Source organism: Balaenoptera borealis (genome assembly GCF_965194805.1).
Source record: "Balaenoptera borealis genome assembly, chromosome: 4".
NCBI classification, from domain to species: domain Eukaryota; kingdom Metazoa; phylum Chordata; class Mammalia; order Artiodactyla; family Balaenopteridae; genus Balaenoptera; species Balaenoptera borealis.
Window position 1 is genome coordinate 73,973,765 of NC_138861.1, and position 15,348 is coordinate 73,989,112.

The window sequence follows — 15,348 nt, forward strand, 5'->3', positions numbered from 1 at the left end:
AAAAAAGTTTATACAGTATTATTTTGTATGTATGCATAATAATGGCCATTTGCAATCACCAATAACTGGATCATTTAAATGACCAAAGTACATAATTCCCCATAATTCTGTAAAGGCTGTCTTTACATAAGGAAGTTCTATTTTTTTCTGTGTTGAAAGTGGCAATATGTTAATATACATTTTTTTAAGTGATACACAAGAAGTAGGTGGACTGTGGAATTTTTTCCTATAGAAAAAAGTTAAAAAGTGACCTGCGCATCAAAAAGATTGAGAACTCTTGTACCAGGGCTCCTTTCCCCTGTTGCTCCCCAAACCCCCAATCGGGACTGATCCTGACCCACACTGAAATATTCTCTTAGTCACAGGGTCTCAAAGGAAAATAAAGGATCAGATAAAGAAGCTAAAGGTATGTTGAACTTCCTCCCAGCTCATTCCCGTTCTTGTCCACAGACTGTCTCTGACACCATCGCCCATATTTATATTATATTGTATACACAACTAGATGACACAGACAACAAGATATAGAAGGAAAGCAATTTAGAGACACAAACGACTCATTCTTATCTCCTCCTATAATGCCCAGATCCAAGCCTTTGTTTCTACATTCTCCATAGTTGGGGGAACATATCTACATGACATTTAGAAATATGACCAATCACATTTGAAAGCACATCTGAAATCACATCTGAAGCATTTGCCAATGACTGGATCATTTACACTGCTAAGTTACCATAACTCCCACAGGCTATCTTTAGAGCAAGGAGTTTTATTCTTCTGTCTTGAAACTGAGATAATATTCAATTTAATGTGTCTAATAATTGCATTCACTATAGTATTCTTAATCCATAGAACTGAAATTACAGGCAACGTTTATGAGGTTCTATGATCTAAAATGCTACCCTTTACATTTTAAATTTTGTGAGAAAAAAAGGCAACTGTTTCTTAGTACTCTAGCATATTCAAAAGTTGATTTTCTTATTGTAGAGAAGAGATCATGTTTACACATTTATGATAAAATTAGATTCCATAGTTCTGTGGCTTTTTTTACTGTCTCCAAGTAAAATCAGGTTTCCTTATATGGAGAAAGAAAAAAATTGAGGAAATACATCAAAACATTAACAAAATTAAATAATTTTACACAAATTTTTCTTCAAGGAGTATACCCTACTTTGATAATTATAATAAAATATTCCTTTTAAAATTTCTTTTTTAAAGAAAGAAGAAAGATTTTAATTTAAAAAGCCATGAGATGAAAGGAAATTTTATTTGAACAAACAAATCTAAGGGCCAGAAAGAGCCCACCAATAATCTTTTAGAGACTTTTGCCAAGTGTTCTCCCCGTCACAGAATAATTCCTGGCCAGTGCTGAGCCACAAGGGGGCAGCGGCTCCCTGGGAACTGGCACTTGCCGGCAAATCATGCAGTTCAGCCTGAAACCAGCTCAGTGATATGTCTCTAGTGCATTGCCACTGGCCTGGGAGAGTCACATTTCACTCGCAAACTGCTTTTAAAGACTCATGCTTTGGGATTTCCCTGGTGGTGCAGTGGTTGAGAATCTGCCTGACAATGCAGGTGACAGGGGTTCAAGCCCTGGTCCGGGAAGATCCCACATGCCATGGAGCAACTAAGCCCGTGCGCCACAACTACTGAGCCTGCACTGTAGAGCCCACGAGCCACAACTACTGAAGCTCACGTGCCACAACTACTGAGCCCGTGTGCCTAGAGCCTGTGCTCCGCAACAAGAGAAGCCACCGCGGTGGGAAGCCCGCGCACCGCAACAAAGAGTAGCCCCCGCTCTCTGCAACTAGAGAAAGCCCGCGCGCATCAATGAAGACCCAACGCAGCCAAAATTAAATAAATAAATAAATTTACAAAAAAAAAAAAAAAGACTCATGCTTTGATTCTTTGAAGACACTATTTCTATGAATAACACCGAAAGAATGGTCCAGTTGGAGCTCATGCGGGGTCAAGGAAGGACCTAGGTGAAATGCTGACAAATAAACAGTTTTACCCTCTGGAGTAGGGGTTAGGCAAATGCTCTCAGATTGTGGCTGGAAAGGGTGGAATTTGAAAAGCTGCCAGAGGAGGAGGGTGCAAGCTTAGGTGACCTGAGCAAAAAGCTCTGACCCGACAGGCCTAAGAGAAGACCGCTCTTCTGTGGTGGGCAGGTTTATGAAGAAGCTTCCAACCTTTCTTCTCTAGGTTTTCTGCCTCCTGTCCCTCTCTGGTTCAACGTCTTTCATGCTGACTAAAACTTCTGCCCTGGTGACCATACCCATTAATTCAGAAAATCCGTAATATCCAATATTAGCTTGGCTATTTACAGTTTCCAAAGTCTTTCCTACTTTATAAACCACTTTCATGTATGTTTATCACCCACTGTTTGAAATGCTTTGACTTTTGACCCTGACTTAAATTAACTTTTTTTTTTAAACTGGAAATAGAGTCCATATACTGACCAAAGGTAATATAAAAAAACCAGTGAAAGGTTGGGGACCAAGTGCTAAGGACATTGCATTGGCCTGGCAACACAGACCAAGCTGCAGGGTAAACAGTGTGATGTGGGCAGAATGGAAGTGTTAGATTCTGGGGTATGGAGCTCAGGAACGCATTCCTTTCTGAAAAGGAAGGGCAAGGTGGCACTGTAGAAGCATTAGCCACTCAAAGACTTTCAGAGGCATCCATGCGCATGGAATCGACAATGAATAGTTGTGAGACAGATGACCCTAACTTGCAATGTCATATGTTAGTCTTTGGAGGAGTGAAGAAATCCTTTGTTTGCCATAAGGTTGATTTATTAGGAAAATAAATCATAAGTTGCAACGTCTAGGCCATGGAGAAGAGTATCACGAAAGAAGCATGTGTTACATAGTTTTTAGGGCTGTGTTGTTTTACATACTTAATATACATAAAATTGGAATTTTTTTGACCTTCGAGAAGGTGTCATTCATCTCTGCCTTGGCAGAGATGACGGGAAGACTGGGACCTCCATCTGTTGGTACATGACCTCTCCCTCTATGTGGTCTCTTCAGTAGGGTAGCCTGACTTATGTGGTGACTCAGGGCTCCCAAAAGTTCAAACAGAAGATTCCAGGCCTTCTTTAGCCTTAGCTGCATTTTACTGCAACTTTCTGTGAATCTATTTAAAATTCTATCAAGTGGATTACATATTGGAGTTTCAAGCTGTGATCAGCAGTATGGAAGACAGATCCATGGCAGAGCTAGGAGTAGGAAGAAAGTTTTTTTATACACAGTATCACTTATCAGGTAGCCTATCTCATACGACTCATTTTTAAAAAAGAAATTGAAATCCAATCTATACATGCAAAATCTAGTGTAGAGCTTGAATTTACACACACATACATGCACACACACACCCATCTTCTTTACCACCTAAAGGATGCCACCTGAAGGTATTCATCATTCTGACTGCTATCACTTAGAATTTGTTGACTGGTCCATTTTTATTTATATTCATCAGCACTTTCAGTGCTAGCTTGGGAAAGAAAAAGAAAACAACTCTATTGATATTGCTGCTTGTGAGAACTCTCAAAGCAAGAAAGAAACCAACCTAAGCAGTGGCACTCTTTCTAAAAAGGAATCAGGTCTTCTTGTTACAGAAGACCTGCTTTCAGTGAGGCTGAGTGAACAGCGAAGCAGCTCTGATGGCCCAAGCCCTGCGCACCAGGCTTTCACATGCAGTGTTTGATTCCACTGCTTTCCAGTGCTGGCTGGTGACCACAACGTCTATGCCACATTAAATTTACCACTCAGCTTTTTTTTTTTTTTTTTAATGCACCAGTGTAAAAGGCTGATTGTACAGCTTCCTCTCACTGTGTCACTGTAGTATAAGTCCAGAATTAGGATGGGCTCCAGTGTTGATCGGCTTCTCAATGACATCCTCAAGAACTCAGGCTCTTTCCACTCCTCCACTCCATTGTCCTTAGCTTCACCTAAGGTCGATTTTCCTTAGAGTTGTAAGTTACCTGCCCAAGTTATCAGGGCTACAGTGCTTCCTTGTTGAGGCACACCTGGAGAGAAAGGTGGCACAAAAGGGGGTTGGGGATGTCCTGGAAGCCATCAGGTATGAGACACCAAGTTAAAGGCACAGGAGGATGCAGATGGTACCTCAGTGAGCGCAGCAAAGTCCCTTGATCTTTTGATATCGCCTGTCATCTTCACAGCTGCAGAGATACAGAGCATCTTGTCTGGGGCCTGAAATGTCTGCTCTTCCCAGTGTTTTGGAACATGGCAGAAAGCTTAAAAGTAACACAATTGCTGGAGCTGTATTTATTTGAGCTAACTAGGGGCTTTCCACTCATTTTAAAAATTTTATTTAATTGAAGTATAGTTGATTTACAATGTTGTGTTAATTTCTGCCATACAGCAAAGTGATTCAGTTACATATATACACACACACATTTTTTTTAATATTCTTTTCCATTATGGTTTATCTCAGGATACTGAATATAGTTCCCTGTGCTGTACAGTAGGACCCTGTTTATCCATTCTATATGTAATAGTTTGCATCTAAGCTAACTAAGCTTCTCATTCTTGAATATTTTAAATCCAAAGGGGCAGAAATGATGTTAATGGGAATCCTCCATTGTTTAAACTTCCTGCAGCTCACTCATTCACAGGTGCACTTGATTGTGCACAGGATCTATAGCCAGGAAATGCCAGGCAGGGCTGCTTTACTCTCTAAGGGGAAAGGTAACTGCCAGAGTCAAGGGTCCTGAGGCCAGGACTGTGCCCCACCTTTGCTGGGTGATAGGCACCTACGACTGACATCAGTCAGGGTCCTGCCACAGACAGATGCCACACCAACAGAGGTCAATGGAGGAGGAAGGTTTAATATAAGGCTATTTACAAGGTGTGGGTAGGGTTAAGAAAACTTAACAAGGGATGCTGAGACCTCTCAGGGCTAGAATACTCCCTACCCCAGGTCTAAAGAGACAGGGGGAGGGAGTAGTTACAAAGCTCAGAGACAACAACTGAGAAGAGGGACTGAACAGCTGGGTCCTTCAGTGGAGGAATGCAGCCAATCTGAAGTCCAGCAGGAAGGGAGCCAGGGGACTAAATACCCCAACCCTTCTCTTCTCCCTCCTCTATCTTCTGCTGTTGCCTCCCATTTTCCTAACCCAACTCAAAGACAGGGCACCAGGGATCCTTGTTGAGAAAGTGGATCTGGTGGGAAAAAATGGAAAATACCCAGCACACGACCCTTTCATTCATCATTGCACAACTGGCGTCTGCCCAAGGAGGGGACTTTCTACCCACTGGACGAAAGGAAACAAAGAAAAAATTAAGTACCAGTGGTACGTCCTGAGAATGCCAACCCAGGTTCCCACATATGGTCAAAGTGGATTTAACCTATTTTCTTTTCTGCCTCTGAATCCCACTGGGTCCCAGCACTGTTCATCACACAGTAGTCGTGCATGCAGGTTTCACAAAACAATTCTACTCTATTTCTGGGGGTTACTAGGGTGCCACTGATCAACATCACCGTTGCCCAGCCCATATGTCTAATTGTGAGGGCCATTTTAGATTTCAGCTGAAAGTCTATCTCAGGGAAGCTTTCAAGCTAACCCAGGCAACACTGATAAAGATATTAAGAAAAGGTGGTGAACACCCCCTACCCAGTCACTGAATACACAAGCCGTGATTAAGGTATTTACCTATAGTGCAGACAAAAGAAATGGCGTCACTTTGAGCAAAGTGGTGAATAAGGGCATCATGAGGGCTGTTACCTACAAATTTCTCTCCATCCCTCAATCATGAAGAAGTGGACTTACCCCCCCCCCTTGAAGCAATTGCTGGTGCTTGAAATCTCAGACTAGAAAAGATCCTGTCCTCAGAAATACACAGATCCTGTCTTTACTTAAAATTTTAATAATTTGTTCATCATTAATTTTTTGCATTAATTTTGATTTGTTAGATTATTGTATTAACATATTATTCATCTTGATTGTTGAGTTTTTTGGCCACCCCTTACTTGCCTCACTCTAATCCTGGCCCTGCAAGGGCCTTGCTTTATGAAACTTTCTGGTGAAGTTTCTTTGGAGAGCTTACTTATTGCATTGTAACTAGGAATCGGTTTAGAAATTTTTCATATAACTTTTCAGGAATATAGCTAGTTTATAACAGAAGTTACAATTCTTTATTTTTTTTTCTTGGTGTCTTGGAGCCCGTAGGTGCAACCAAATACCTCCAGTACCACAGGGTGGGTCTCCAACTCCAGGGCTATCACTGCTTCTCCCCCAGCACCAAAACTTTGCCCAAGCCAATGGGCATTCTTTATACTGACCAGAACTTTGTTTAACCCTGGGTGGGAATTAAACTCAAGTTATGTAAAAACAAAAAACATTTTAAAGTCTCCCTATTTTACTTTCATCCTGGCCTTTGGTTACTCACAAGTACCTTTTTAACAAACTCTGACAGAAACTGATACTGCAGTAAGCTAAAGCCCAAAACAACCAACCATATAGGAGAAAAAAAAAAGAGCACCTAGGTTCAGCCAGAGCAGAATGAACAGACTCCCAGGAAGTAAAACCCATTTCTTTGCACTAAACTCACCCACCTCCATATCTTCTCACTGAAAGCCAAATCCTGGCAGTTAGCCCCTGAACCCCTGTCCCAGGCTTTCCATTGTTAACGGTCTCTCCTAATCCAGTGCCAAACCCAAGGCTCCAGAGATGCCAGATTTCATCCTGTGTCCCTCCCCCTTGACAGCCTGAGCAGGGGCTTCACACTAACAGGGCAGAGTAGAAGGTTGGGTGCAAGGACACTCCCCAGCTGCTTGAATGTTTGAGGGAGATGCACTGGATTCTCTCAAGCAATAGATCAGTAGGCAGGCCAGCAGGGAAAGAGACAATAACATAACTTGTACTTGTACTTTCTTAAAAGAAAAACAAAAGGGACTTCCCTGGTGGCACCGTGGATAAGACTCCACGCTCCCAATGCAGGGGGCCAAGGTTCGATCCCTGGTCAGGAAACTAGACCCCACATGCATGCCGCAAGTAAGAGTTCGCATGCCACAACCAAAGAGCCTGCCAGCCACAACTAAGGAGCCCGCCTGCCTCAACTAAGGAGTCCGCCTGCCTCAACTAAGAAGCCTGCCTGCTTCAACTAAGAAGCCCACATGCTTCAATTAAGGAGCCGGTGAGCCACAACTAAGGAGGCTGCAAGCCACAACTAAGGAGCCCGCAAGCTGCAAATAAGACCCAGTGCAACCAAATAAAATGTTTAACAATGTCAAGCCCATCAGCCCTACCAGCATACCCTAGCTGCCCGTAGCTCTCAGACTGTTTGATACGCTGGTGCTGCCTGCAAGGCCTGGCTACAGAGGACCCCGCTGCACTATGTCTGAGTATTTTCCCACCACATAAGCCCACAGACTGCCAGCATTTTGCCTCTGGCCTGGTGTACACCCTGGATCTTTGGCCATTTCCATCCTACATCTCCCAGAGCCCAAGCTGGTTTGAGATGACACAGGGGTGACCTTTGAAACTGCCCCAGGCTGGGCCTGGAACACACCATCCAGACCCAAAATCAGCCTGAAGGACCAAGCTTCCCGGGGTTGGGCAGTGAAGCCTTGACAAGCACCAAGCTGGCTATTCCCCCAGAGGCAGAGCACGCTGCAGCCCTAGAGGCCAGAAGTTGAGTCCCTTGGAACAGGTTGACCTGTCGGATTAACAGCTGCAAACTAGGAGGTGCAGGGAGCCTCTTCTGGACGTCCTCCAAGCCAGCCACAGGCTTTGTGTACTGGTCTTGTTACAAACTGTTCAAATAGTAAAGTCTTAGGGTGTTCTTGCCTCTCCTGCTAATGCAGGATCCCAGCCCCCTGCAAAGTTCTCCCCACTCCTCATCTTAAATAATTCTGGATGCCCACAGGGTGCTTCTCTTGCGTCTTTAGTATTAAATCAGCTCAATTACAATGTTATGTCCCTGGACTCTGCTGCCAGCATCCTGCACTGTCCCCTTGCGCTACTGAAGTTCAGGGCAAAGCAGGGGGAGAGCACCTTGTCTCTTAGTTTAAATTTTACTCTGTTTTTAGGGTATTTAAGAGTCATGTAGTAAGTCAAAAAATAGCCCCCAAAAGATATCCACATCAAATCCCTGGAATCCGTGAATGTTATCTTATTGGGGAGAAAACGTCTTTGCCGATGTGATTAAATTACCAATCTTGAGAGGAGGTGCTTATCCTAGTGGGCCCTAAATGCAACCATATGTATCCTTATAAGATAAATACACAGAGGAGAAGAGCCAGACATACAGAGGAGAAGCTAATATGAAGACAGAGATTCGGAATGATGAGGCCACAAGCCCAGAAATGCTAGGGCAGCCATTAGAAGATGGAAGAGGCAGGAATGGATTGTCCCCTAGGACCTCCAGTGGGAGTGCAGTTTCCTGCTGACCTCCTGATTTCAGACTTCTGGACTCCAGAATTGTGCCACAATAAATTTATCTTGTGTTCATCTACCCAGTAGTGGTAACTTTTTACAGCCGCCTTAGGAAATGAATACGAACAGTGTTGCTTATGTTCTTTCACCGTCTCACAGAGGTTTCTGGTTTTGTTTTGATTGAGTGAGTGTTCTGTAACTGAAAGCCCTTTTGTTTGTTGCTCCCATAGCACTCAGACACGGTTATATGGGGACCCCGGGCTGAGACCCCAGGCTGAGCGGCAGCCACCAAACTCTACTTGACAGAACATCTCTCTTCTGCACAGACTTGTCCGGTCTGGTTCCCTCTTCCTTTAGGAGCAGTCCTCTCCAAGGGCTTCCTCAGCCCCTCATGGCAGTCATGGGGACTTCAGATGGACCACCAAGCAACTCACGTGGATGGCAGGTAAAGATCTTGATGATGGCAGGAGACTGAACTCAAACTGGAAATAACATGGGTCCACAGGCCTGCATATACACAGTGTAGAGAACTTGTCTGCCAGGGTTCCTAGCAGATTCAAATGCACAAAGAGAGCAGGACAAGCTTATCTTTTTAGAGGACATAAGATGAAATCCCATTACAAACTGTATTCCAATTGCCCTTCAGCTTCTTGAAATGGTCTTCATTGCCGAAAACATTCTCCTTCTCAACTTCAACAAGATGTGAAGACAATTCACAGTACAAATTGTTGACAATTTGTACTGTAATATATTCTTCACCTGGAGAACCAGTTATCTCAGAGTGCAGCAATTTTTAAGGAAAGGTACCCTGAGCCACAGTTTATGATGACGCACTTTTGGGTGCTGTACAGAATTCCTAAATAAAAGATTGTATTTAAAATAATATGATTGGGGGCTTCCCTGGTGGCACAGTGGTTGAGAATCTGCCTGCTAATGCAGGGGACACGGGTTCGAGCCCTGGTCTGGGAAGATCCCACATGCCGCGGAGCAACTGGGCCCGTGAGCCACAATCACTGAGCCTGCGCGTCTGGAGCCTGTGCTCCACAACAAGAGAGGCCGCGATAGTGAGAGGCCCGCGCACCGCGATGAAGAGTGACCCCCGCTTGCCACAACTAGAGAAAGCCCTCGCACAGAAACGAAGACCCAACACAGCCAAAAATAAATAAATTGAAAAAAAAAAACCTTAAAAAAATAAAATAAAATAAAATAAAATTATATGATTGGATCAGTGGAACAGAATAGAGAGCCCAGAAATAACCCGCACACCTACGGTCAATTAATCTTCAACAAAGGAGGCCAGAATATACAATGGAGAAAAGACAGTCTCTTCAGCAAGTGGTGGTGGGAAAGCTGGACAGTCACAGCACTTCACTGGTTCTAAGCCAATGAAGATAGAACACTCCCTCACACCATACACAAAGATAAACTCAGAGTGGCTTAAAGACTTAAATATAAGACATGACACCATAAAACTCCTAGAAGAGAACATAGCAAAACATTCAATGACATAAATTGTAGCAATGGTCTTTTTTGTTTTGGGGTTTTTTTTTAAAGATTTATTTATTTATTTGGCTGTGTTGGGTCTTCATTGCTGTGCGCAGGCTTTCTCTAGTTGTGGCGAGCGGGGGCCACTCTTCATTGTGGTGCATGGGCTTCTCAATGCGGTGGCTTCTCTTGTTGCGGAGCATGGGCTCTAGGCATGCGAGCTTCAGTAGTTGCATCAGGAGGGCTCAGTAGTTGTGGCTCACAGGATCTAGAGCACAGGCTCAGTAGTTGTGGTGCATGGGCTTTGTTGCTCTGAGGCATGTGGAATCTTCCTGGACCACGGCTCGAACCTGTGTCCCCTGCGCTGGCAGGTGGATTCTTAACCACTGCACCACCAGAGAAGTCCCTTTTTTTGTTGTTTGTTTTGTTTTGGGTTTCTTTTGGCCGCAGTGTGCTGCTTGCAAGATCTTAGATCCCCAACCAGGGATTGAACCTAGGCCCTGGCAGTGAAAGCACCGAGTCCTAATTACTGGACCTCGGGGAATTCACCAGCAATGTTTTCTTAGGTCAGTCCCTTAAGGCAAAAGAAATAAAAGCAAAAGTAAACAAATGGGACCTAATCAAATTTATAAGCTTTTGCACAGCAAAGGAAACCATCAACAAAATGAAAAGACAACTTACAGATTGGAAAAAACAAATTTGCAAACAATAGGACCTACGAGGGTTTAATTTCCATAATATACAAACAGCTCATACAACTCAACAACAAAAAAACAAACAACCCAATCAAAAAATGGGCAGAAGACCTAAACTGACATTTCCCCGAAGAAGACATACAGATGGCCAATAAGCACATGAAAAGATGCTCAACATCGCTAATTACTAGAGAAATGGAAATCAAAACTACAGTGAGGTACCATCTCACACCATTAAGAATGGCCATCATTAAAAACTCTACAAATAACAAATGCTGGAGAGAATGTGGAGAAAAGGGAACCCTCCTATACCGTTGGGGTGAATGTAAGTTGGTGCAGCCACTATGAAAAACAGTATGGAGGTTCCTCAGAAAACTAAAAATAGAATTACCATATGACCCAGCAATCTCACTCCAGGCATATATCCAGACAAAACTCTAATTCAAAAAGATACAAGCACCACTATGTTCATAGGAGCACTATTCACAATAGCCAAGACATGGAAACAACCTAAATGTCCATCAACAGATGAATACATAAAGAAGATGTGGTACATATATACAATGGAATACAATACAGCCATAAAAAAACCTGAAATACTGCCATTTGCAGCAACATGGATGCAACTAGAGATTATCATACTAAGTGAAGTAAGTCAGAAAGAGAAAGACAAATACCATATGATATCACTTATATGTGGAATCAAAAAAAATGATACAAATGAACTTATTTACAAAACAGAAAGAGACTCACAGACATAGAAAACGAACTTTTGGTTACCAAATGGGAAAGTGGGAGGCAAGGGATAAATTAGGAACTTGGAATTAACAGATACACTACTATATATAAAATAAACAACAAGGTCCTACTGTATAGCACAGGGAACTATATTCAATACCTTATAAAAACCTATAATGGAAAAGAATCTGAAAAAGAACATATATATATATATATATATTCACCGAATCACTATGCTGTACACTGAAACTAACACATCATTGTAAATCAACTATACTTCAATAAAAAATTAAAACAACATGATTATACTGAGCAGCATGCCCAGTGTAAAATTTTTAAAAAATATTTATTTTGGATGCACTGGGTCTTAGCTGCAGCATGTGGACTTCTTAGTTGCGGCATGCAGGATCTAGTTCCCCGACCAGGGATCAAACCCTGGCCCCCTTCATTGGGAACATGGAGTCTTACCCACTGGACCACCAGGGAAGTCCCTGGTCAGTGTAAATTTACTCTTAAAATAATTTTTAAAAAGCTATCAGGGGCTTCTCTGGTAGCACAGTTGTTAAGAATCCGCCTGCCAATGCAGGGGACACGGGTTCGAGCCCTGGTCCAGGAAGATCCCACATGCCGCGGAGCAACTAAGCCCCTGTGCCACAACTACTGAGCCTGCACTCTAGAGCCCGCGAGCCACGAATACCAAGCCCAGCTACTGAAGCCCGCGTGCCTAGAGCCCGTGCTCCACAACAAGAGAAGCCACCACAATGAGAAGCCCGCGCACAGCAACGAAGACCCAACACAGCCAAAAATAAATAAATACATTTATTAATAAAAAAAAAGCAATCGGAAAAAAATAAAAAACTATCAGAAAAAAGTTAATTTTTTGAATAGGTAATACACTCAAATGATTCAAAAGTCAAAAAGTATAAAAGGGTGTAAACATGAAAATTTCCTCTTGTTTCTATCCTCCAGTCATCCAGTCTCTCTCCCTACTATACAGTTTGCTTATTCACAGGAAACAGAGGGGCAGTTTGTTTCTTATTATACTTCCAGAGATGTTTTCTGCACAAATGGTGGCATCCTATGCACAGTTTAAAATTTAAAAACCTTTTAACTGAAGAATAACATAAAGAATAATGCAGGGAATTCCCTTGTGGTCCAGTGGTTAGGACTCAGTGCTTTCACTGCTTGGGGCCCGGGTTCAATCCCTGGTCAGGGAGCTAAGATCCCACAAGCTGCGCAGTGCGGCCAAAAACAAAAAAAACAAAAAAGAATGCACACCTCAATTTTCATACACTGGACATATTTATGTTATCAGTACTGAGATCAAGAAACATCACTACCTGAACCCCTTGGCCCCCTCAATGTCCTCAGTGTCCCTTCCAGTCACTACATCCCTCAAGAGTCCACTATTCTCATTTTTAACAGTATACTTTTGCTATATTTATATAAATAGGGCAACCTTGACTTTTAACAGCATGGGTTACTTTTGCAGTCTATGCATACCTTACATAAATGGAATTATTCAATAAGATTGTGCCTGGATTCTTTCTCCAACATTATGTTTGTGAGATTCTTCCATATTGACAGATGTAGTTGTAATTTAGTCATTCTCACTGGTGCTTAATTAATATTCCATTGTTATACATACTATTTTTGCAACTTGCTTTTGTTTTGTTTTGTTTTACAATATATCTCAGAGAAATTTTTGTATCCATATTTTGAGTGCCCTTATTCTTTCTTTGTGTAGTAGTATTCCATTATGTAAATAACAACTTTTTTTTTTTACTTGTGCCCTAAGATAGACATTTAGCAACAACTTATATTTAAAAGTAACATGTGCTTCTAACAAAACAGGGACTAATCTCATAGGACTCTCTGTACATTAGTAAAATATTTTCTAATGAAAAAATTATGTTTTTAAAATATCTTTTAAAAATATATTGACTTATAATAATAAATGTATTTGCTTTATAAAGAAACCAGATTCAGTAAATCACCAAATGCCCCACAGGATGGGACTGTGAGGGCAGAGAAGCAGGGTGAATGACCCCCATGACCTGGGGGACGAGGGGGTGCAGGGGGTGGTGCAGAGCCAGAAGAACAAGTTAGTTCTTCTGATCCCACGACTGAACCATTATCCTGGACCAATTCCAAGGCCATTTGCTCCACCTGCCAAGTCTCATGGTTTTCCAGCTTTTGTCATTGAAAAACTAGGAATAGAGAAATTTATTTAAGCTACCTCCAGCTAATGAAGAAAAGTAGAAATTCTTCATCTGTAGTTGGGTCATAAACATTTCAGCAAGAACATAAGTATAACTTTCCCAGGTAACATTGATAACATATTCTAATCCTTTGATGTCTGTGTGGGAAACAAATGAGTAATTTAATAGTGAGCTTATGCTTTAAGTGCAAAGAATTATTGTGGAATCAAATGTTCATTTCTGAATTTAGTTGTCACTTGCTCTTCAAGTACTTGCTCTTCAAATTCATTAACAATAAATGTGTTTAAAAATTTTTTTTGATATCACGCATTATAACAGCTTGATTAAAATTAACCAAGTGCGTCTCACCTCCTATGTCTTTTACACATAAAGATAAGCCCTCAGGTCAAATACTCTTTCTCTTTCCAGTTCGTAGAAAAATGGTTTGTGATTTGGTCTGTTGGGGAGGCAGTTTCTCACTCTGTCTCTCTCTAAATGACAGCATGAGGTTATCCGTTACATATCGTTTAAACATTCATGTTAAACATGCATATTTAACATTTATAGAGATAAGACCGGGGCCAATTTAGGGCAAAAACATGACGTTCACAAACTGAGGGGCTCCTGACCCTTGTTGGGGAAGAGATCAAGAAGCAGAGCACTGTGGTAAAGTGTGAACATCCCAATAGACACTCCTCTGTGCTTCTGAACTCCTAGATCATTATGGTAAATTCTTAGGAGTTGAACTGCTGTCAAAGGTAGGTGTATTTTAAATGTTGATGCATATTCAAAAATTATTTTCTAGAAAATTGGTAACAATTTATATATTTAATGAGTGTGTTTTTCTTACATCCTTGCCTACATTGCACATTGACAGCTTCCCTCCCTGTCTTTTTTTTCTTTACAGAATCTGTAAAGTATGGTAGTTAAGAGCATAAGCTATGGCTTCAGAGTACCTAAATTAGAATCACGGCTCTGCTACTTTCTAGCTGTGTGACATTGAGCAAATTACTTAATATCTCTGTGCCTCAGTTACATAATCTATAATACAAGGAGTGTAATAATATGTACTTTTGGGTTGTTGTGCAGATTCAGTGAATTAATTTTTGTAAAGTGCTTAGCAATGAACCTGAATATCTCACGTTGAGCCATTTGAAACTAATAAACAGTAAAAAAAAAATCAGCAATTGCACAGGGTTCAGTGCAAGTGTTAATAAATGTAAGCTATTATTATCTTTGTACATCTGATAAACAATATGTATTTTTAATTTAATATAGCTGCTATCTAATTAAAGTAGGTTGGTACTGGGCTCTGACTAGACAGTCAAGCCAATGCCTCAGGAAACGGAACTCTGAAATCAACCCAAAACTGTGAAAATTTAGGCTATGATAAAGGTAGCATTTCAAATCATAAGAAATAAGGATTTTTAAGTTAATGGTGCTGGGACAACTGGCTGGCCACCTGAAGAAAAGCAAAGCTAAGTCTCCAGTTAATTCTGTACGCTGAAACAAATTCCAAATGGAGAACAGATGCAAACCTAAAGAGTTTAGCCTATAAATTATTAGAAGAAGACACTGGAAAAATTATTTAAAATCCCAGAATGGAAAAAGACACGTTACCTTGAATTCATAAAAAAGAACTTTAAATTATCAAATATTTCTGCATGGTGGGGACTTCCCTGGCGGTCCAGTGGTTAAGACTCCATGCTTCCACTGCAGGGACCATGGGTTCAATCCCTGGGCACGGGACTAAGATCCCACATGTCATGTGGCACGGGCAAAAAAAAAAAATTCTCCATAGAAAAAATACCTTAAACAAAGTAGAAGA